The 24,382-nt window shown below is 45.3% G+C and overlaps 1 long non-coding RNA gene across 1 annotated transcript; it reads right to left on the reverse strand.

The window, feature by feature from the left end:
• Positions 1-330: 330 nt before the first annotated feature.
• On the reverse strand, positions 331-14,291 carry LOC146042829 (uncharacterized). The gene is made up of 4 exons (XR_014464030.1): positions 13,927-14,291; positions 9,748-9,921; positions 7,344-7,481; positions 331-1,901 (listed from the first exon to the last, which is right to left on the reverse strand). It is a non-coding gene; the product is annotated as an uncharacterized LOC146042829 (long non-coding RNA).
• Between the last annotated feature and the right edge of the window lie 10,091 nt (positions 14,292-24,382).

Genomic DNA, 24,382 nt, shown 5'->3' on the forward strand with positions numbered 1-24,382 from the left:
GCTGCACTTTATATGCCCTGCTACAGTAGCCAAACTCCCAGACTGCGCCTCCACCCTACTCTCCTCCTTTCTCAGTGCAATGCACACACAGCACTCACAGGGATCTATCGCATGGTGCCAGCACCAGGGAGACAAACATGGCTGACACACGGTGCAGTTACAGCCTGATTGTGCTGGGGTAAGCAGAGGGAAAATTGGCAGCAAACTACTCTTACCCTGCTGTTCCCGTCCCGCAAATTATATTTGCAATGTGTGTTGTGAAACTTTAATAAACTGTACAGTTCACTGAACTGGTGCATGCAAACAAGCAGAAGAAAATAACAGCAGTCATGTGGATTCCAACCAGATTTTATCATTTTGTTTTTGTTTAAGTTTTTTTTTTTTTTTACAATTACAAAGCAAAAAAGTGTCACACAAGTTACATGTGTCACCAACATAGATTACAGGGAAGACAAGTGCCTTCCACAAGCATGAGTGACAAATACAAGACTGACAGGCAGTAACAGCTCCCCAAACCACAGCTCAACCCCAGGGAACACTGTTGGGTGAGTGGCGAATTGTCACAGACTTACACACAGCTACAGAGTGGAGAGCCAAAAATGGCACCCATGACCAGAACCACACACCATAAGCCTGTAGGGTCCTCTCCACCCACACAGGCAGCACAATAACTGGCGGTTGTATATAACCAGAGTCAGAAGCCGTGATTGCCATCGGTACCAGGCTCCCAGATGGTGCCAGCAACAGGAAGATACTGCAGTGTAGAACAAGCACTGCAGCACTGATTCCCAGGAACTGCAGGGTCAGGTTGACCAGGGATGTGCGGTGTTGACCCTGTATGTGGGGATCACCGCAGCCCTGTCACCCCTTCCCTCTTGATAGGCGACTGATGGCACTGATGGCATACAGTAGGAGCAAGATGAAACTTGCTCCTACTGTAGGTAGGAAATCACTAATGGCCATCTCTAACACAAGTTATATATACATGTACAGGTACAGTACAACGCCGATTTTCTGGCACCTGATTATTCAGAACCTCTTCTAATCCTGACACATTAGGTGCTGGGGCAGTTAGGATGCGGGAGGGTTTAAAGGGGCAGCGGGAGGGAGGAAGTTGCGCTATGGGGGGAGAAAAGCGGCGTTGCTGACACTGGGAGCTGCGATGCAGTGTGTGTGATACATAAGCGGTGCTGCAGACAGAGGAAGTCACATTGCAGGGGGGGGGGGGGGGGGACCGTGGGAGAGAGTTGAGGAGATGTGATGGGTGGGGGGTGATAGAGGTGTGTGGAGGAGTCACTCTGTGGGGGGGGGATACCAGGTGTGTGGCAGGCAGACGTGATGCGGGGACAATCCAGCATAACAGGTGATCCGGAACAGTGCTGGAACCAAGCGTGCCAGATTATCGGTGTTGTACCTGTATTCTGTATGTGCACAAGCAAAATTGAAATGACGTATCTAGTTGCATCCCAATTTCCCCATGTTACCAATTTTGCTATATCATATACAGATATTGCTGAAAAGCACCGACGGAAGCTAGCTCTGAGTGAGCAGTGCAAGAGAAACTGACAAAGCCGATAAATTACTGTAAAATTACCTGAAAGAACAGGACAGGCCAGGGAAGCCGGGGACTGCCTGCAGCCGTATGCACACTTTCTATAGTTACAGCAAACACATAAACTTATCGCAGCATGTCCCAGGAACACCGTCTGTTTCCCGAATCATAACCTTTCTTCTTCCTTCTGGACATTTATTATTACAAATTTCAAAGTTACAAGTGCATTTACTGGGTATGGTGGGACAGCACGCTCTGTAGGGTGTATGGGGTACAGTGAGCATCGAATCAGGGGGACATTTTAGTACTTCTGGTTCAGGACAAGTCACGTTGGCGCATAATTGCTTCACTGTAACGAAAAAGTAGGCATAATTACTGTACAACACTGCTCTAACATCTTTTTTCAGCCTAAATTACTATGGGAATTATTCTAATTCACTCGCAAAGGCACAATCACTCTCTAATGGACAAAACCATATGCACTGCAGGTGAGGCTGATGTTACATGTGCAGAGAGCGTTAGATTTGGGTGTTTTGTTGTTTCTGTGCAGGGTAAATACTGGCTGCTTTATTTTTACACTGCAACATACTGTAGATATCAGTTTGAAATACAAACCCCACCCAAATATAACTCTCTCTGCACATGTTACATCTGTTCCACCTGCAGTGCATATGGTTTTGTCCATTAGGGAGTGATTGTGCCTTTGCGAGTTAAATAGAATAACCCTCAATGTTACTATGTTACTACTGTATGTTACTAATTGCTGTATTCAGACAGCACCTCAATAGTTAACCAGAGATTCCAATTTCCAATCATAGACGAGAGCATAATAATATGTTAGAAATGTATCTATTTAAGAAGAAAAAAAATTGATTTTCATGGGAACCTGGCAACTGTTTGCACATCATAGCTAAAACGAACATGTGTTATTTTCCTGGGTTAAAGCTATATATATATATATATGTATATATATATATATATATATATATATATATATATATCTAGAACAAAAAGAACGGGCGCTCCATAGTGCAATTATCACAAGTTAAAAAGGTTTTTATTTTAAGAATAATCCACCACAACTGGTCGGGGTAACGTACCAAGAGTGGCGGTCTAACACACCGCAGAAATTATCACATAAGAAAGGTGTAAAAACACCTTGTTACCACTGTCGGAGTGGTCACTCTCGCCTGGGCTCCACAGTCTGAGTCACGCTAGGCCACACCCCTACGCGTTTTGTCACCTGGACTTCGTCAGAGGGCTGGCCTAGCGTTGCTCAGTCTCCTCATACATAGCCACAATACAGGTTAATTCCATTAGCACTAATTACAGTGATTACAACATTGGGCTTTTTTTACAACACCTTGTTAAAAACTAACTCTTAGTAATAGTTACATCAGGTAACATACACTCTGATAATACCACAAAGACATATATAAAAGGATTTTGCACATTAAGTATGCACATAAATTATTCAAAGAAAAAAACATGCATATAAAAAAGAAAAAATTATATTATACATAGAAAAAAAGCATACATATAAAAACTCCGTGCTGTTTAGTAGATACCCATATATAAAATAGAGCAAACAATAAAACAAATCCTGTCATTCATCTACATATATATAGAGATACAACTTTTAGTTTGACCGCCGATGATAAGCGATTATATGAAGATCAAATGCCAACCAATTATATTTAAGAGAAATCTGCCATCATAACAACATATTGATGGATTTATTTGTATGTGTACACACCGACACATTCATTTTAAAAATGGGGTAATCTCTAATCCATCATTTTACCTATTCGGCGACACTGTGTTCAAATAATACATCCACCGTGATTCTTTCTTTGCCAATAAGATGTCTCGATTACCACCTCTGATATCAAGTACGATGTGCTCCAAACCAACAAATCTTAAACCTGAAGGATCACTCGCCTGACATGATTCGAAATGCCGTGGTACACTGTGATATTTTACTTTGTTTTTTATATTGCGGTAATGTTTCAATATTCGCACTTTTAACATGCGTTTTGTCTGTCCTACATATTTAACCCCGCAGGGACACATTAAAAGGTAAATAACATAGGTGGTTTGGCAGCTAATTAGACCTTTAATAACTATCTCTCTAACATTTTTATCTTTAATTTTCTTCATACCTTTTATGCAATGGGCGCACATTTTACATTTTCCACACTCGAAAAAACCTTGTGGGGGTGGAATCTGGTACAAAGTAGGTTGTTTAGTGGGATGAGCGATAGGTAATAAGCTAGGAGCCAAACGATTTTTCAGAGTACTAGCCCGTTTAAGGACAATTTCTGGACAATCACCCACTATGTCTTTAAGAAAAGGGTCCATTTTTAAAATGGGCCAGTGTTTGTTCAATATTTTACGAATTTCCTCATTTTTTACATTAAACTGGGTAATAAATGGACAAAAATCTGTTCCCTGATTAGTCATTTGTGGTTTCGGTTTGTATTTAATTAATTTGTTCCGCTCAAGCTTTCTACATTTGTCTATCGCAGCTTGTACCAAATCCCTGGGATAACCTTTTTCCTGGAACCGCATCTTATAGATATTGGTTTGCTTATCGAATAATTCTAGGGTACTGCAATTACGTCTCAACCTCAGCAATTGCGAATAGGGCAAGTCATTCTTCCATCTTCGCAGATGGCAACTGTGATACTCCAGATAGTTATTGAAATGTACTTTCTTAAAATAGGTGCACGTTTCTATATGATGTTTGTTCTCTCCAGTATCTATTTTTGCAGTTAGAGTAAGATCTAAAAACTCAATATTATGTTTGTCATATTTTGACGTAAAAGACAGGTTGAAAGTATTAACATTCAAATGTTTAACAAATTCATTAAATAAATCCTCGGTACCAGACCATACAATGACGATATCATCTATGTACCTCTTAAACAGTGTCAGATACATTGCAAATGGGTTATTACTGTATGCATATTGGTTTTCTCATATGCTGAGGTACAGGTTGGCGAACCCTGGGGTACATACCGTCCCCATCGCCGTCCCGCACCTCTGAATGTAATACACCCCTAGAAATTTAAAATAGTTGTATTTCAATACAAAATGTAGGCACTGTAGAATAAATGTAATTTTTTCTTTTGACAGGTTCGTATCACACAATAGAACCTCACGAATACTCTCCAATCCTTTATCGTGGGGGATTGAAGTGTATAACGAATTAACGTCAACTGTACCCCAACTCATACCAGAATCCCATTGAATTTCCTTAGCAAACTGCAACACAGAAGTAGAATCTTTGACATAGGAAGACAGAAAGGAAACATATTTGTTCAAATGTAGATCTACATATTCAGATATCCTGGAAGTCAATGAATCCACACCTGACACAATCGGGCGTCCCGGGGACGAGGTCTGGCTCTTGTGAATTTTTGGGAGGTAATATATTGTAGTGATCCTTGGTTGTTTATTATAAATATAATTGAATTCTTCTCTGGATAAGACTGCATTATTCAGCCCATCCATAAGAAGTTCTTATGGATGGGCTGAATAATGCAGTCTTATCCAGAGAAGAATCCAGACAAGAACCCTTGTCCTGATGACCGGCCTTGGCCCGAAACACTGTTGATGTCATACAGTAAAAAAATTTCTACATCTTTTAAAAGCCTGGAGTGACGCTGTATTATTTACAAATATCAAATATATACATACATATACATATACACTGTATACAAACACAGAGGCAATCACACATACAAGAACAAAGCAATGAAGAAGGCAAGTCAGATGTTTGGTTGCATAGGGAGAGGTATCAGCAGTAGAAAGAAAGAAGTAATAATGCCACTGTATAGGTCATTGGTACGACCTCACCTAGAGTATTGTGTACAGTTCTGGAGGCCATATCTCCAGAAGGATATAAATACATTAGAGACTGTACAAAGAAGAGCAACTAAAATGGTGCATGGCCTACATCACAAAACGTACCAGGAAAGACTAAAAGATCTTAATATGTATACTTTAGAGCAGAGAAGGGAAAGGGGGGACATGATAGAAACTTTCAAATATATCAACAAGGTACAGGTGGGAGACATTCTTCACAGGAAGAGGAGCAACAGAACACGAGGACATGCACTGAAACTAGAGGGAGGAAGATTCAGGGGAAATGTGAGGAAGAATTTTTTCACAGAAAGAGTAGTAGATAAGTGGAATAGCCTCCCATCAGAGGTGGTAGAGGCAAATACAGTAGTACAATTTAAACATGCTTGGGATAAGCATATTGATATCCTTACAAAAAAATAAGGATCAAATATGGTTTGAGGTAACATGTTTAAAAAAAGGGGCAGACTAGATGGGCCAAGTGGTTCTTATCTGCCGTCAAATTCTATGTTTCTATGTTTCTATGTTTCTAACACAGAGGAAATCACATAGCAGACTAAACTTCAAAGCTTTTGCTTCAAGCTAATATATATATGTCAATTATCTAAGTGTTTGGACCACTTAAGACCAGTGGCGGTTTTTACCAATGGGCTGCAGGGCTGCAGCCCCTCCAGGTCAAATCCGCCACTGTTCTCTGCCTAAGTGAATCCACATTCAGTCTGTAAAGACTCCTCTGGCTTCACTGTGACTGGCAGTGACTTCCTATTGGATGTCCGACCTGCCAGTCATCCAAGGCAGACCCATTGGGAGGTGTTCCCTCCCTCCGGGATGCCTCTATATGGGCTGATGAGTGGCAGGCCATAAAAACCGGGTTCTGCGCCTGCACAGTATGAGGACGATGCTGCACATGCGCCGGACCTAGGACCCTGAATATGCCTATGTGGGCTGCTGCAAAAGCAGCCCATATAGGCCAGGGGCCAGCACAAGCACAGTACCGAAGCAGCTACTGCGCATGTGAAGGCCCTGCATCAGGGACCAAGACCAGTTGTGGGGACTGGGAGCGGCAGCGGCAGGGACCGGGACCAGGACCAGGAGCATGGCAACAGCAGAGGGGGGGACCCCGCAATGTGGCAGCCCCCTCCTCCACAGAGGTAGGAGTAGGGTTGCCACCTCATCCCTTTAAAACTGGAGACATATTAATTACACAGGTTCTGTGGCTGGCTCACTTCAAGACTCAATTTCAACTGTTTTTTTTTTAAACAGCCATCAGAACCTGTGTAATTAATAATATGTCTCCAGTTTTAAAGGGATGAGGTGGCAACCCTAGGTAGGAGCCACCGCTGCTTAAGACATTTTAAAAGCTTTGCTCTGCTCATGATTATCTGATGTGGATAATTAATTGAAAAGTATTCTGCCCAGAATGTTTTAATCATTATCGTGAATTCATTAATTATAGCGTTAAATAAGGAAATGAAGTCATGATCATTACTAAGGTCACACAGGTCGGCACAGGTTGGCTCAAAATAATAGTGAAAAACCCCATGTTGACCCAACGCATGTCGACATAATGACCCTGTTGACCTAACCCATGTCGACCTTCAGTCATGTTGACAATCCTGCATGTCGACTTTCCTGTATGTCGACCTTCATTCATGTTGACCTTCAGTCATGTCGACCATCATGCATGTTGACCTAGTGATGTCGACCTAATGCTTGTAGACCTAGTGATCGTATCCGCATAGTAACCCATCTTCAAGAGACATCAATATAACAAAATAACTACTCATTATCACATAGTGAAACAGTGAAAGAACAGCTGGATCCTTTCAAACACTGAACCTAGAACAAGTTGGATATACAGCACTTAAAGCTCTTTACTATAACAATTATACTGTACCTTACATGACCGAAGGAATAGACATACTTAGCGTTTGGTGACATGTTTTGCCGTCACTAAATTCAAATGTCTGATCACATCCTCCACTTGTACAAGCACATGTGTCATTCACAATGTTGCAGCCGCTGCGGGTACAGGGACTTTGGAAGAGGTGCTCATAATCAGCTTCATAAATAAAAGAGGGGATAACATTGTTAGAGATTATACTTCTATAATCCTATCCATCTAATAAAGTCACAAAGATTCAAGTAGAGATTGTGGGTTTGGCTTTACCAGATTTACTTGGTACTCAAAGAGGGATATTATTGGATATCCAAAACACGTGACAGCCAATAACCAATCAAAATAATCCAAACTCTGAATAAATTGGCAATAAGAACCAAGTAAATCGGAACCTGCACGTGTCTAGATTCAAGTAAAGGGAACACTATGGGCGGTATTCAGATACCAGATCAATACAACCAGAGGGGATTGCCACATGTGCCCAAAAAACATGTGCGTGGGAAAAAAAAAATTTGATTTCTCATTTTACGAGGGTTAAGTGGGTTTCAACACTAAGGGGGGTATTCAATCGCCGGCGACCATCTCTCCGGTCGCCGGGCCCTTTTCAATGCTGTTTTCCCCAACAGCATTGAGCAGGGTTTCTCAGCAGAATGAGCCCAACTTCACTAGCTGTTGGGCTTGTTCTGCCGAGAACGGCTGGGAAGTGACGAGCTGCCGACTGCAGCTCGCCTCTTCCCAGCCGCAACTCTCGGCCACGCCCCCTTCTTGCTCCCCAGCAGGCGGGACATTGAATCCCACTTGCATGTTCTCGGTCGAGCTGACCCAGAATGGGATAGGGTCACGGTGGTCGAGCAAGCTCGACCGCCGTGACCTAGACATTGAATACCCCCCTAAATATTTAAGGCACAAGAAAAATTTTATTTAATTGAAAAGCCAATCCCCATGCCATGGGCATTTTGAAGCAGGGCTTATTAAGACCAAACCCTACCCGCCACCGTCCCCTATTCACACACATATGGTAATGAAAGTGTTGATGTCAGTCCCATCTCTATGATGTGGATTGTTTCTTTTGGACCTCTTCAATTCCACCTCACTGGGGAAGTGGATGGGATCTGGGAGAGGGAACTATTCTCACAGGTGCTTGGGAAAGCTGATCATCTCCTAGACAAGTATGCATATGCCAGCAAAGGGTACAGGATGAAAGAGGAGTGCGTTACCACACACAGATTCCAGTCTTCGTGTTCTCCATGGAGGCTTCATTCCCTATCCCAAGATGGCCACCAAGGTCACTACTGAGTAAATACAGGAGCCATCTTGAGACAGTGTGAGACTGTAGAGTGGGACATGTGAAAAAAGTATCTGTTTAGCTCCTAACAGAGACCTGATTATTACCTGCTATTATGTTCTCTGAATGCTACTACCCATCTGCAGTATGCACTCACCGGTGCACATGAAGCCAGTGGCGGCTACTACTTACTTTCGGCAGGGGGCTGCCGCTACCCCCGTACCCGTAGAGGAGACTGCCTCCAAGCCACACCTCTCAGCACCTGCACATTGGATCGGCAGGTGCCGGGACTGGCACATGTGCAGTAGTTGGGGTGTGACTGCGCATGTACAAACCCCCAGTGTCTATGGATTGAACTAAGAGCCGCTGCCCTTCACAGATTCGCTGACACTGAGCTGGTTGGTGCATTTCCAATCATCCACTTGGATCCCACCAATGGAAAATGGAAAGAAGAGAATGGCATTGAGTGGAGCTCTGCCAGAAAGAGACATGGAGGTACATTTACTAATCTGGGAGTTTTATTCAGGACGAGATGTTGCCCATAGCAGCCAATCAGATGTTATTAACTTCTAGAAGGTGCCAAATATATAAGGGGGGTGATTCTAATTTGCAAACTCACCTGCGCATTCGCATGGAGAGATCGATGTTGAAGCGCTGCGCATGCGCATATTTGCTTATGTGCATGGCTTCAACACGGGTGCCTTTGGAGACTTGCATAGTCTATCAAGGCGCTCGCAAAAGGTAGGGGAGGGCGTGTGGGATGCGTGAAGGGGGCGTTTGAATGCTAATGCCCTGCATTTCCTGGGCATACCTGTGAACTTTGGTTCCCCCCCGGAAAATGCTGGGTGTCCCCTTGCGCACTGGGGCGGCCATCTGTGGCATAACCTGACTTTAGCTGCCCACCCTGCAAATAGATGTTTATGCATGTAACGGCGGGCGGCTTTGCAAGCCCAAGAAGAATCAGGCCCAGGAATTAGAAACTGATTGGTTGCCACGGGCAACATCCCATCTTTAATAGAACTCCCACCTTAGTAAATTTACCCCATATATGTAAAAGCTTATAAATAAATATCACGTGGCCCTAACCCCTAACGCCAATACACCTGCTACATACAACAAATAAGCGTGCTTATATATACGTACGACTATCATAGCGGGGGTTACAATATAAGTCAGACCACTCGAAGAAATCATAAATGCAGGTGTGTTTGTCTGGACAGTCGCACATTCCCATCGCCCGGTAACAGGCTCTTTTCTGTACGGGGCAGTCATCATCATCATCTTCAAAATAGATCTTACTCTCATAGCCTGGCACAGCTGTAAAGAAGGAAATTAATATACAATTACTTTTTACTCATGTTAGGTTTTTTTAACCTGTTTTAGTGTTTTTATATGAGTATCTTATCGTATGTGTCATTTTTTTTAGTGATAGCGCTGCGAAGGGGGGGGGGGATTTGGTATCGGGACTATTGTTAGACAGCACTTACATAGACAGCCATTACATCGACACCATTAGTTCGACAGCTCAATAGGTCGACATGGCTTTAGGTCGACATACCATTAGGTCGACATGTCATTAGGTCGACAGCTCATTAGGTCGACATGTTTTTAGGTCGACACTACCATTAGGTCGACAGTGTCTATGTCGACAGTCAAAAGGTCGACATGGTTTTTTTCACTGTTTTTTGAGCCGACATGTGCCGACAGGCGGTATTTCATGCCCTACTATCCACTAGGGCATGGTGGGAGAATAAAATAGTGTGCCGAGCGCAGCGAGGCACCGTGCCCGAAGCATTGCGAGCGAAGCGAGCGATGCGAGGGGCTGCGGTACACTTTAAACTGTGTCCATGTCGACTGTGTCGACATTTCGGCCAAAAAACAGTGAAAAAACCATGTCGACCTTTTGACTGTCGACATAGACACTGTCGACCTAATGGCAGTGTCGACCTAAAAACATGTCGACCTAATGAGCTGTCGACCTAATGAGCTGTCGACCTAATGAGCTGTCGACCTAATGACATGTCGACCTAATGGTATGTCGACCTAAAACCATGTCGACCTATTGAGCTGTCGAACTAATGGTGTCGATGTAATGGCTGTCTATGTAAGTGCTGTCTAATATCCGTCCCACATCCGGGGATTTTGGGTTGGGTCGGTTCTCTGGTACTCGGTAAGCTTTGATCTTCAAAGCTTATCGAGTCAACAGAACCAGGCCCATAAGGGATGCGGTCATTTGGTTTACAGCATGATGGTCGACAGTCATTAGGTCGACACCATTAGGTCGACGTGGGAAAAGGTTGACATGGTTCTAGGTCGACATGGTTCTAGGTCAAAAAGTAATTAGTTCGACAGATCATTAGTTCGACAATGTCAAAATGTCGACATGGGGTTTTTGGGTGTTTGCCTCATGTTACGCTGAATCTAGGCCCCTGGACTATCATAATGTCGTTGAGTTTTTGTTTTCGGTGCACGCTATGTACCTCAAGTCTAAGGGTTACCCTTGGAGGGATTATGATGAGAAGTTACGTAGGAAGCAGGATGGGGCCATGTTTTGCCCATGGGTTCAAGGTCATGGAAGCGTGGCTGGACTTTACTTATCAAACTAAATCATTCCTGTGGGTTTGGGTCGGCTACACAGGCTACAGCGACTGGGTCCCCCGTGGTGGCGATGCTGGTGCTGGGGCGGGGGAAGTCATCTGCTTATAGATTAGTTGTAGTTGTGTCTATTGCGCTAACACTAAAACTATGTTCACCTTCAGTTTTTGAACGTCTAGCATTCAGAAATTGAGGGTGTAAAAGTTGCTTTCACTTTTTCCTCCGCGGGACGTTAATTCAATTGGCAAACCTATGGTCCACGGGAGATTTTTTTAGTTTTCTCCTTCACATGTTTTTTTTTTTACAGTGGTTCAATTTATACTGTTGTGTTCTGATTCTGAAGGTAGGGACACTACTTTTTCAGCTTCTTTGGATTACATCTGGAAAAATTTGACTGATTGGCTTCTCTTTTATTGTTTTGGGCGGAGAGGCATCCAATGGCAGGGCAGACGGTATAGAAGTTAGGTTTTGAAGGGATAGCCTAAATGATCCCCCATTTTTACTGGCGTGGGGCGGTCCGCATCTCGGCGATCGAGAAGGCCCGTATACAAGTCAAGATGGCTAGCGGGTTGTTTGTCCGGGCCATGGGTGGTTCGGTGGTTGCACATTCCATGTTGATCCTCGGTAGCAGGCATTACTACAGGGAGGATAGGGTGCAACTTTCCCCAGCAGGAATTTGTAACTTCCTCGAAGATATTTTTAGGTTGTGGGCTTTCGCTTGGTTTCTTTTGGTTTGTTTGTTTGGATGGCGGCTGCCGTTTGTTAAACCTTGTTGTGGCGGGAAATCGCTACCAGCCAGCGGTCAAAGCATGGCATAAGAGCCCATTGTGGGGCAACCCATTTTGGTAGGAAGGCGAGTGTGTCTTTCCCATGCGGGTGGACAAAGGGCGTTCCTGTGCAGGAGCGCCCATTGCTCTGCCAGGTTAAAGGGTGGTGGGTCCCGCACAATGGAGGTTATGCGGGTAGGAGGCGGTGGTGAGCCCCTCCTTGGTTTTTGGATAAGATCAACTTGACTGGGCTGGTGTTGGTAGCTACTTTCTCTCTGCCATCCTCCGAATCTAGTTTAAATTTTAGTTCTAAAACCTAGTTCAAAATTGCAACTCACATTTAGTTTAAAGTTAGTCAAACATGGTCACCAATCAATAAATGCTTGTTGACCTTTATTGCATGTCGGTGTGATTTCTGAGTATCTGTAAAACCCCCTGGCCGCCCCATAGCCCGGTTCCAATGTTTTTTTTTCCCGCTGGGCGCCGGCGAGTCAGCCGAGCTGTGCTCCCCTCTGGCTTCCTGCTGCTGCAGCTGGGGCTACTGTAAGCTGAAGATACAGCCGCTGGAAGGCAGGTGGAGCACCTCTCAGGCTAATGACGTCAGCCTGAGAGGGGAGAGATCGAGGAGCAGCAGCGCTGTGGCCGGGCAGCTTTCTGACTTTAGTGGTCTCTGGGGCGACCAGCACTGGTCTGTCACTCCTTCCTACCGTGGCCGGGGGGAGGGGTGGATCTGTGGCTGTTTGTGACAGCTTTCTGCATTAGGGCAAAGTCTGTAAACAGACCCACTCCAACTGTGTGTGAGGTACAGTGGGGAATAAATTTCACTGCATGTGCCAGTACTACTGTAGGCTGTGCTGGAGGGGATTCTGTGAATATGTGACTTCCTGCCTATGGGGGGTCTCTGACTGTTTGTGACTGGCTGATATGTCTGCATTAGACTCACAGACTTACTGTGACAACTCAGATCCCCCTCCAGCTCAGCCCCCCATAGGCAGACATGTCACATATTCAGATTCCCACCCAGCACAGCCCCCCCCCCCCCCCCCCCCCCCCCAAAAAAAAGACAGACATGTCACATACAGACCTATTCAGATTCTGACATGTCTGCCTTTGGGGGGAGGGGGGGTGTACTATTTGACATCCCCCCTTTTAAAACCAAGGAATAATATTTATTGATATACTGTAAAAATGAATAACCTCTCCAGCTGCTGGAACACAGCCTGATACGCACGGCGGTGACTAATTCAAAATTGCTCCAATGCAAAGCTGGTGCGGGTCATACTGTATAATCCCTGAGTTCCTGAGACAGGGGATCTGATAGGAGCCTGTGCCAGCCATCCGTAAGAATGGAAGTGATCGCATATGTGATCATTCGGTTCCTCGCTGCGTAATTGCGCATGTACCAACGTCCATCAACAGTTTGACACATAAAGCATAGGTTAGCAATTACTTAAACAATAAAGTATATACATCAGGGTTGCCGACCCTCCCAGAATTTGCGGGAGTCTCCCGAAAATCGGGTCCCCCCTCCTGGCCCCCGGAAGGGTGGGCAACCCTCCCGGAACAGGGGAACCCCCACTGAGCCCCCCCGATCGCGGCATTTAAATGCCGCAATCCGCGGGTCTCAGGTGAGGGGGCGGAGCTAAAATGGCACAATCTTGTAATTGTTAGCCCCGCCCCCTCCATGGAGATCAGTTATTTCGCTATTTGCCGTAATCGGGTTGGGGCTTAATGACGTCACCGTTAATCCTCCCGGACAGGATTTTGTGCAAGTCGGCAACCCTGATATAGATACATTAGATAAGAATACGTATCTGCTTACCACCTCCAGCAAAATGCTTGTTAGGCTCATTAAGCTGTTATTGGATATTTTTCATAATTTATGTGTGGCAACATATCATGTTATCATGTCATTATTGCAGCAGGAGCAGAACATGACATTGTATTATTATATACTTACATTTGCATACACCTTTTGCAGGGATTTCAGCCAATCCTTTCCCAGCAATAGCTGCGCATTTAAGGTCTTTATCACAGTAGCCAAGATCCCAGTCTGGGCCTCCGCAGAGTTCCCCTCCCTGCTTCGCACAGTGCACACAGCACCCACACGGATCTATAGCTCTGTGTCCCGGACAGGGCGTTACATATGGAAGGCATGTTCTGTTCTCACACGCGGTGCAGTTGTAGGCAGATTGCGCTGGCGTCACCCATGGGAAGATAACGAACAACAGCAAAAAAAACCTCATTGTCACCATAAGCACAGCAAAAATATAATGCAGGGAATGTTTTCTGGTCCTGCTCCGATTCTCCTTTATTATCAGATAGCTGGACATAGCAGCAATATATAGGCAGTGTGTGTTGGGAAAGGTAAAATACACATTATACTGTAGGTCATTGACCTGGTACATGCAAACAAGGAGGCAAACACGCCAGTCACATGTACTCAGTGGTGTAATTAGGAAATTGTGTGCTGCCTTGCCAAAAATGTTTCTGGCACTTTGTCATACAATGGTTATAATTTTGTACCTACATGCTTATTGCCAGGGGTTAAAAGACTGATTCTGGTTCACTCGCAAAAGCAAATTCTCCCTCTAATGGACAAAACTGTTTGCACAGCAGGGGAGCAGATGTAACATGTGCAGAATGAGTTAGAATTGGGTTAGTTATTTTGTTTCTGTGCAGGGCAAATATTGGCTGCTTTATTTTTACAATGCAATATAGATATCAGTTTGAAGTAAAAATCCACCTAAATCTAACTCTCTCTGCACAAGTTACATCTGCCCCACCTGCAGTGCACATGGTTTTGTCCAATGAATTTGCGGTACTTGTGAGTTATCCGGGCTGCCGATTTTTTCATCGCGCCCGAAATCGGGGGCATCGCGTCGGTCGTGGCCGTTATAAGGAGCCGCGACGCGATGCCCACGATTTCCCATAGACAGTAATGTTAAAAGACGCGATGGACCCGATTTCCGACACGATTTCCCATAGACAGTAATGTTAAAAGACGCGATGGACCCGATTTCCCATAGACAGCAATGTTAAAATAAAATTACAATGTGAAATTGGCCAATATGTTTTTAAAATAAATGTTTCATGGCCCCCCACCACCGTTAACGCCACCCCGCTATTGACGCCAACCCGAAGCGTGGCGAGCGCAGCGAGCCCGCGAGGGGCGGCGGTACGCGTCCTCCGACCTTTTCATGCCCTACTATCCACTAGGGCGTGGAGTGAGAATAGAATAGTGTGGCGAGCGCAGCGAGCCACCGAGCCCGAAGCGTGGCGAGCGCAGCGAGCCCCGCGAGGGGACGCGGACACCTTCACAGGTATCCGCGTGCCCTTGCGGGCTTCACAGGTGTCCGCGTCCCCTTGCGGGGCTCGCTGCGCTCGCCACGCTTCGGGCTCGGTGGCTCGCTGTGCTCGCCACACTATTCTATTCTGACTCCACGCCCTAGTGGATAGTAGGGCATGAAAAGGTCGGAGGACGCGTACCGCCGCCCCTCGCGGGCTCGCTGCGCTCGCCACGCTTCGGGTTGGCGTCAATAGCGGGGTGGTGTTAACGGTGGTGGGGGGCCATGAAACATTTATTTTAAAAACATATTGGCCAATTTCACATTGTAATTTTATTTTAACATTGCTGTCTATGGGAAATCGGGTCCATCGCGTCTTTTAACATTACTGTCTATGGGAAATCGTGGGCATCGCGTCGCGGCCCCTTATAACGGCCACGACCGACGCGATGCCCCCGATATCGTGTCTTTTAACATTACTGTCTATGGGAAATCGGGGGCATCGCGTCGCGGCCCCTTATAACGGCCACGACCGACGCGATGCCCCCGATTTGGAGCTAAATCGTGGGCATCGCGTCGGTCGGGTGTCCTTAAGTTAACCAAACTTAAGGACCAAATCGGCAGCCCGGATAACTCACATGTACCGAATTTGCTTTTGCAAGTGAACCAGAATCAGGCTCTAAATTATGATTGCCAGTGGTTTTATGCATGTTGCCAGGGGTTACAGGCTCGTTGCCATAGGTTTCATGCTCATTGCCAGAGGTTGCAAGAATAGGCCAGATTCTTAGTATGTTCCAGGAACCGGGTAGTGGTTAAGGTGAGTAAGTATACTATCTGCGTGAGCTTCGTCTTCATACACTGTACTCTGCAGAGCAGCTGCCTTTCCCAGCTAGCTGCACCTGGTAGTGCCCACTAGCCAGAGCTGATGACAGCTTCCGGATTGCAGTGGACCACAAATTCCATAAGCGTGGCAATGTAAAGGTGGCTGAAGAGAGGCACAGACAGCAGAGCCGGCTGGGTATGTAAAATGCTAGCCGGCAACCGCGGATGAGACAAGTGATCTGTCAGCGCAGAAGCGAAGGTGTTTCTCCATTATAAATAAAATTAGAAAAAATCTAAATGACAGGGGAATGGGACACATGCCTTTGGTGCCCTGCCTGAATCCGCCTATGCATAGGGCTGACTCAATTGAAGTTCCCCCGGCCAAAGCATTATCCCCCTGACCAGGGCCGTTTCTAGACAATTTAGCTCCCAGGGCGAAGAAATAAAAATGCACCCCCCCCCCCCCCTTACAGAATATGGTAGTGAAGAAATTGCACGCTCTGAAATAGGGGGTGGGGCTTAACAAAAACAAAAGGTTGTGGCTTAATAAAAAAGGGGTGTGGTCTAGCAGGAAAACAATCACCTTACAACTCACTTTTGCAACCTGCATGACCTAACATTGGTTACTGCAGGAATTGTCATTGTCCTTCCGCACTTAAGTTGGCTGGCTGAAAATATAAAGGCCCACACAGTGGCCTACAGTAGTACACCTCACAGATCAAGGCCAAACAATGACAGCCTACTTAAATCATTATACACTGTTTATCCGTGATGCCAATTACACATTACGCCGAACACAGTGATGCCGATTACACATTACGCTGCACACCATGATGACAATTACATGTTACGCTGCACACCGTGATGACAATTACACATTACGCCGCACACCGTGATGCCCATTACACATTACGCTGCACAACATGATGACAATTACATGTTACGCCGCACACCGTGATGACAATTACATATTATGCTGCACACCGTGATGACAACTACACATTATGCCACACATCATGATGCCCATTAGACCCCACACTGTGATGGCAATTACACAATACTCCCCACACACCGTAATGCCCATTACACATTATGCCCAACGCGCTGTTGCCGCACAATGGCATCACGCGTCTCTCCTTCCCCTTCACTATGTCCCAGACTGTGACTGGGCCGACAGACAATCATACCTCGTGGGCTGGCTCCTGATTGGCTGCCGGCCCGCAAGCTCTGATTGGCTGACAGCCCAGTGACACAGTCAGAGAACGGAGAGACGAGTGATGCACTCCCCTCCCCTCCGAACAAAATCTGCTGTGGCGGGGGCGGCGGACGGGGAGAAGAGAAGAAAGGGGGGCGGCGGCGTGGGGAGGAGCTGACGTGCACCCCTGCTGTTTAACAGCGGTGGACAAGCCATGCGGCGCCCCAGGCTGCTGCACGGCTTGTCCGCCTTTAGAAACGGCCCTGCCCCTGACCGGTCAGAAGGCCAGGGCTGTCTCCGGTGTCCCTGGGAGATGGGCACCAGGCTGATGGCATTTGTGTAAAATTTTTAACTATTGGGTTCTGCTGGGGAACTATGAATCCCAGCAAGCCTCCCCCTCTTACACACACCAGTATAGTCATAGGATAGGAGGAGGATGAGCAACACACTGGTTCAGTAAATGAAGTTCAAGGAGGAGTTGAAGTAGACGATTCCTCCAGAGGTGCTCCCAGGAGTGCATGTGGTAAACATGGGCCGTCCAGCATCTCCACCTCATCCTGGTGAGTAAATGTAAAAATGATCCATATTAACTCTAAAAATCTATGTTGTGTGCTACTGTACTGGGCTTTGAACACATCATCCACTTTTTTATGTTTGGAGGGCCATTTGTACATTATGTAAATATTCATTTTGACTGTATAATTCATAATGAAAAATGTGCTTTTAAATAATATTACGTTGACCACATGACTAAAAAAAAATGTTTTTTTTTATCAGCGCAGCAGCTGTGCATCAGTGTAGTGCCCCAAAGAGGGGGAGGCAAGAGACAGACAAGAAGGGGGCTGCTAAATGAGGATTTAAAGATACAACTTTTTACAATTTTTTTCATATTAATTGCAACTCATGCTCACCATAGTGCACAAGCAGCTTTTGCTGATTAAAATGATATGCAGTATACTTATATTGCGTCTGTAATTGTGGCTGTATCCACATGAAAAAGGTTATGCTACAGTGTATATCAGCCAAACAGTGTAACATTATTTGGTATGCACATACATTTGCAATGAGACACAAAATACAGTTAAGCCACATATCATTGTATGCGACTGTATGTATATACCATATGATCGCAAATGCTAATGTATGCATCCAACACCAGAAAGCTCCCATGACACACCTGTGTTCACCTGACTACCCCTAAACACCGACTTACGGTCTCTTTGGGACTAAAGCTGCCCATACACGCCCCGATACGGGCGTGCTTTCCGTGCTTAATTAGCACGGATCACATCGCATTGCATTGCCTGTGCACACGTTGTGCATGCAATGCAATGTGATGAAAACTAAGTACAAAAAGTATGTGCAAGCACATACTTTTTGTACTGTGCGATGAGGTGCACCTCAAAGCACGCATCGGGACAACCCACATCGCAGCGTGTAAGGGCTGCTTAAGATCTTGCTTTGACCACCCTGCAAATTACTCATTACCCATGCAAACTGTAGCTAACACACCAGTGCAGTGCTAAAATATTGATTGATACATCAATACAGTAGCTGCTTTGCGTCTGCACCTGAATGACTCTGATAGTGCCTCGGGTTAATCAGTACGACAACAAAAGCTCTGTTAAGTTTAAAAATGTAAAGCAATTGTGGCTACTTGTCAAAACTGACCCTGATTTACAATAGTTCCACAAATCTACACTAATTCTCAGTTATACCGAAGGTCCTAACACTCCCTCCATCCGATGCTCACCATCTCCACCTGAGGCCCCACCCCCTTTCCAGCCACTTCCAGATTTTTCACCTCCAAACAATGGAAGGTATGCAAAATGTAAAATTGTTGTCAATTGCTAAAAAACAGAATTGTGTAAAACATGTGTATGCTCAGGCCCAGTGTGAAGTTTTTTGAGTAAAAATGTCAGTAAATTGTGTGTGTTTAGGCCAAGCCATGCCATTACATTCAGTGGCGTAACTACTTATTTTGCGCCCCCCCGCCGCAAAAAAAATTTGCCCCCCCATTCCCATACCTGCCCCGGCCGCATCTGCGGTCACGGTCCCGTCTCTCCCAGCGCTGGCTCCTGCTGCTAATAATAAAAAGTGACTCTTAGAAAATGGCTGCCCCCATACTGCAGACAGAAAACTGTCTGCAGTATGGGGGCAGCCATTTTCTAAGTGTCCGTTTTCATTATAGAAGCAGGAGTCAGGGCGAGACGGGACTGTGACGGCAGGCAGGTACCGCAGACAGCAGCGGGTAACTATAGCCCCGCAGACCCCCGGCGCCCAAACTTTCTCTGCGCCTCCCCACAACCGCGGGGGCTGCGGAGCTATAGTTACGCCACTGAATACATTAATACAATAATATGAAAGTGCTGCGAGAGTAGCAGTGTGAAGTAAAAAAAATGCTAATAAAACTTATGTGTGTTTGTGCCGCTGCTCTGTCACTTAGGAACCAGTCACCTTGCTGCAGTCTTTGGCCAATATTAGTAAAAACAATATTGTGAGCTGTGGGGTGATCAAAATTTACTGGAAATAGCTAGAAATAAATGATGTTGAGATTAGTAATACAAAAAAAGGGCCAACAGATGTGATGTATGCTGTTTTTTATATAGTTGTGCATAGCATGCCTTTATCAGCCCACATTTGTGTGAAACTAGACATAATTAGCGAGGCACAGACTACTCCGATCTACAATTGGTTATTTAGGATTGATAAATACTGTAGTACCAAGAGGGTACAAGGTTTTCTGATTCAGAGTAGCAGGCTTTGGTTCAACAATTTCTACAAGTGCACCAACAAAAAATGGCTATAACGTGTCTGGGGCATATTTATTAACATTTTTTTCATTAAAATAATGTGAAACAAGGTGTTTTCACACCCTTATCGCATTTTTTAAGTATCACCTAATGCATTGAACCCTTTTATCTCCTGTGTGGATAAAGCATTTAGAACCTAGATGATTATTTTTCAACCTAGATGGATATGTATGCAATAGAACCATCTAGGTTCGAAACGAGTTGGTACACACAGAGGAGGTCCCCTATGATTTGTTCTGCATACTCCATCATCAGGAACAACACAAATATTTCACGTAAACATCCCAGGACTTTTTTTAGAATTCCAGGTTGTTACCATCCATCTTTTTGTGATATTTTCCTTTTTATCCTTTTTTATCCTGTGCAACCAATAGGGTCACCTGTCATTTTGTTTTTGTTTTTGCATTTTATATTTTGGAGATGTGCTCCAATAAAGTCTGTATTTTAAGAAAATCTGAAAGATACCTTTATGGGAGTCTACCACACATTGTTCAAGTGAGTTACGCATCATCTAGGGTACACCCCATAAAGAAACTTTGATGCATCTTATCCTGTCCAGAATATTGTACGCTCACCCCATTCACTAAAGATGATGAACTCAGACTGTAGAAGACAGCTTGTCTGGCTGAAAGCAGCATAAACTCACCAGGCCTTGGCAGGAATCCTTAGCTTGCACACTGGAGTTGGGCTGGGGGTTCGGCTTGCTTGATTGGCAGGTGGCTGTTTTGCATAAAGATGGTTGATAGGCTGGTTTGAAGCCAGAGGCGTGGATTGATGGATAGATGTTCCCTGCTTCCAGAAAATTCTGCTTCTTGCTTCAGTCGTTGGACTGTTGAGTACAGAGAAATTACTTTCTACTTTTGATTGTATGACAAAATTAATTTGCTTATCTTCTCTCCAATTCTTTCCTATACTACTTCCACTCTAGCTCTTCTAATCCTACTCCACTTCTAATAAACAGCTTTAACTTTCATTCATTCTTCTTTCCTATCTTATATGTCTTATCTATCACTGTCAGGCAGGCCCAAGTGCCCGGTGGGGGCTCCTGCTAGGTGTGCTGGGGCTGGGGAGCTCATTTCGGTCCGGGCCCGGGCAAAACCCCCTGTTCACGGTGATACAAGGGGCCTATCCCCCTCGCCGCGGCGCAGGGCAGCCACTACTAGGCCGGACTCACCCCCTGTATTGGCTGCTGCCTCTCCCCGCGCTGCGACCAGGCGTCGCGGATCTCAGTCCGCGGCGCCTCTTACCAGTGGAGCATCCGCCCGCTTGAATGTTCGGGCAGACGGGCGGCGTAGTAGATCTCGGGGTGCTGCATCCGAGCCGTCTGCGTTGTCAGGGGACTCGCTGCCCGTCGGCCGCGTCATCGGCGGGGGTTGTTACTGAACCTCTATTGGCAGGTCGGGGATCTACGCAGCGGGCCATGGAAAGACCGTCGTCAAGCCGAGCAGAGAATGAAGGAGTGAAAGGAGGAGCAGCATCGTCTGATGGGGTGAGTCCTCAAATGATCCTGATTGGACTAGCAAGTGTTAAAGTCGAGTTGCACACACGCCATTTTAGGATAGTATGGCCGCCATTTTTGTTCGCAGAGTTGCGCAAATAAAGTATTATACACAGGTTCTGTGTAGCGAAGCAAACCTTAAGAGCCGCCATACTAAGACACATAAATTCATATCCCACAGAATAAAGGATGTTTATTTAAAGGTTTAGTGCACTACACATAGTTTAACTAACAATATGCAATTCTTTCTGTTCATGTTTAGTATCGTTATGTTCCGTTTCTCATGCGCAGCACTCCGGTCGTAGCGAAATCTTCGCAAATCATAAGGTCCGATAATTACGGACAAAATCCATATTCCATGTACTATTTCTGTTAGAACTGTGTAAGACAAAGGAATCAAGCTATAACCGGTTCTTGTTGCTGATTTAGGACCCTGACGACGATGCCAACAAACAAAGGACACCAAAGCACACTCCCCCTGCACCAATACTTATTGGGTGCAGTACTTTGCTCCAATCCCTGAGGACTTGACATTTGAACCCGTGACCAATGGAAACGGCCTTTGACCCCCCTTTGTTTGGACACTATAAAGATAGCTATCCCTGAGCTGGCTCGGTCACTTTGGCACTGCATCTATCCCTTCACCATTGACCGGGCTATAGTTCTATTTGAATATAGCGAGCTCCGACCGGACTGCGCTGCGCTATTCCATGACGGTAACATTTGTATTCCTGTTTATGTAATGTGGCTGATTATATTCTGTATCTGTTTCTGTTCCCCTGTTAGTTTAAAGTGTACTTAGTATTGTTAATTTAACTGTATCACGTGTTATACTGTGTTCTCTCTTTCTGTAACCCCCTGTTTGTCCGCTAGGGACTAAAATACACTATTTAGAGAATCTATCTCCTCACTTTGAGTTATATCCTGTTCTCGTCTATTATTTGCATCTAGCGATAAGGTGTATTATGGACATTGTCCTTAAAAGGTATTCGCAGTTTAGGTACTAAGTACTGCGAAGGGATATTCAATTACTGGTGTCGATTAAGCGTGTATAATACACGGAAAAGGTCCGCTACGCTTTGTTCGCACGTAGCTAGGTTTAAAGGGTAAGCAGGTTACACAAAGAGTACGTAAACTGCGCACTTCACTTATTGTCCTTCTAGTTACTTTTATATCGGTATTGATACAAGACTAATGAGGTTACAGATAGTGAGGGGTCTGGGGACTCCACTTCAAGTGGAACCCAAAAACGTAAAAGGTCTGCCAAGTCTCGTAAGAGATGACGCAGACAGGTTACATCAGATTCATCATTGGCATCGACGTCCTCCAAGGGTGTTTCATCTTCAGATGGTGGCGTACGATGCGTAAACGCAGGAGGCGTAGGGCATATTGTTCCCATAGCTCAGGCTCTTCAAATGTATCGGTGGAATCTGACACCGTGCATTGTGCAAACACCGCTGTGAAGCAGGGTTTGCGTCTTAGGGCTAGGGATAGGATCAGGGAAGGCCGTTACATGGACATCTTTGCTTTGACAAGCATGGATCGGTGCTCCCTCCTCGTGGCTAGGAAGAAGGGCTCCTCCAAGGAGGAGTCCTTCCGTACCTATAACAACTGGATAAGGGGCATGCTTATTTTTGCAGCCTGTTATCTGGAGAGCCACCCTAATGAGTACATGAATCTGGTCAGATACCAGTTTCTAATACACAAATTATAAACCTCGTACATGGGCTCAGGATGGCGTACCTATGACGAGGAATTCAGAAGGAAACAACAGGGCCGGTAGGTATTTGATTTTGGTAAAAAAGATGTAGAACTTTATGTCGAAGTTACCGAATCAGCTACACCCTTCAAGGCTTCTGAGGGAAAAGGTTGGTTCCGGCAATACGGAAATAGGGCTAACAATAACATTAATAGTGGGAATAATAGCAAGCCTGGCCACGGAAAATGCTTCGCGTTCAACAATGGCCAATGTAATTTGGGGAACCGGTGTCATTTTCAGCACCTTTGTCTTAGATGCGGGGGAACGCATGCAATCAAGGATTGCACGAAACCACCAACAGGGGGAGGGGGTAGGGCTCAGTCCATGGCAAAACAATGCCGCGGTCCAGCAGCACCTGTTGTTGGATAGAGCCCCAACCCCTTTATTGTTAGTCAGGATGTTGCCATGGCTGGAATGCTAGGATAGGAAGACAGCAGAATCTTTGCAGTCTGGGTTACATAGAAACATAAAAAACATAGAATTTGACGGCAGATAAGAACCACTTGGCCCATCTAGTCTGCCCCTTTTTTTAAACATGTTACCTCAAACCATATTTGATCCTTATTTTTTTGTAAGGATATCAATATGCTTATCCCAAGCATGTTTAAATTGTACTACTGTATTTGCGTCTACCACCTCTGTTGGGAGGCTATTCCACTTATCTACTACTCTTTCTGTGAAAAAATTCTTCCTCACATTTCCCCTGAATCTTCCTCCCTCTAGTTTCAGTGCATGTCCTCGTGTTCTGTCGCTCCTCTTCCTGTGAAGAATGTCTCCCACCTGTACCTTGATATATTTGAAAGTTTCTATCATGTCCCCCCTTTCCCTTCTCTGCTCTAAAGTATACATATTAAGATCGTTTAGTCTTTCCTGGTACGTTTTGTGATGTAGGCCCGTTTCTGGCCCTATTAACACGGGGTCTAGAGGTAATTTACGCTTGGCCATTGAACATCATGATACAATAAAACAAAAGATCAAGGGGGGGCGTGGCTAGCCGGCCAACAGGGAGGACGCCGAAGCTGAGAGCTCCCGTTCAACGCTC

The sequence above is a fragment of the Crinia signifera genome, chromosome 19, assembly GCF_055691185.1.
Source record: "Crinia signifera chromosome 19, ASM5569118v1, whole genome shotgun sequence".
Taxonomy (NCBI): Eukaryota; Metazoa; Chordata; class Amphibia; order Anura; family Myobatrachidae; genus Crinia; species Crinia signifera.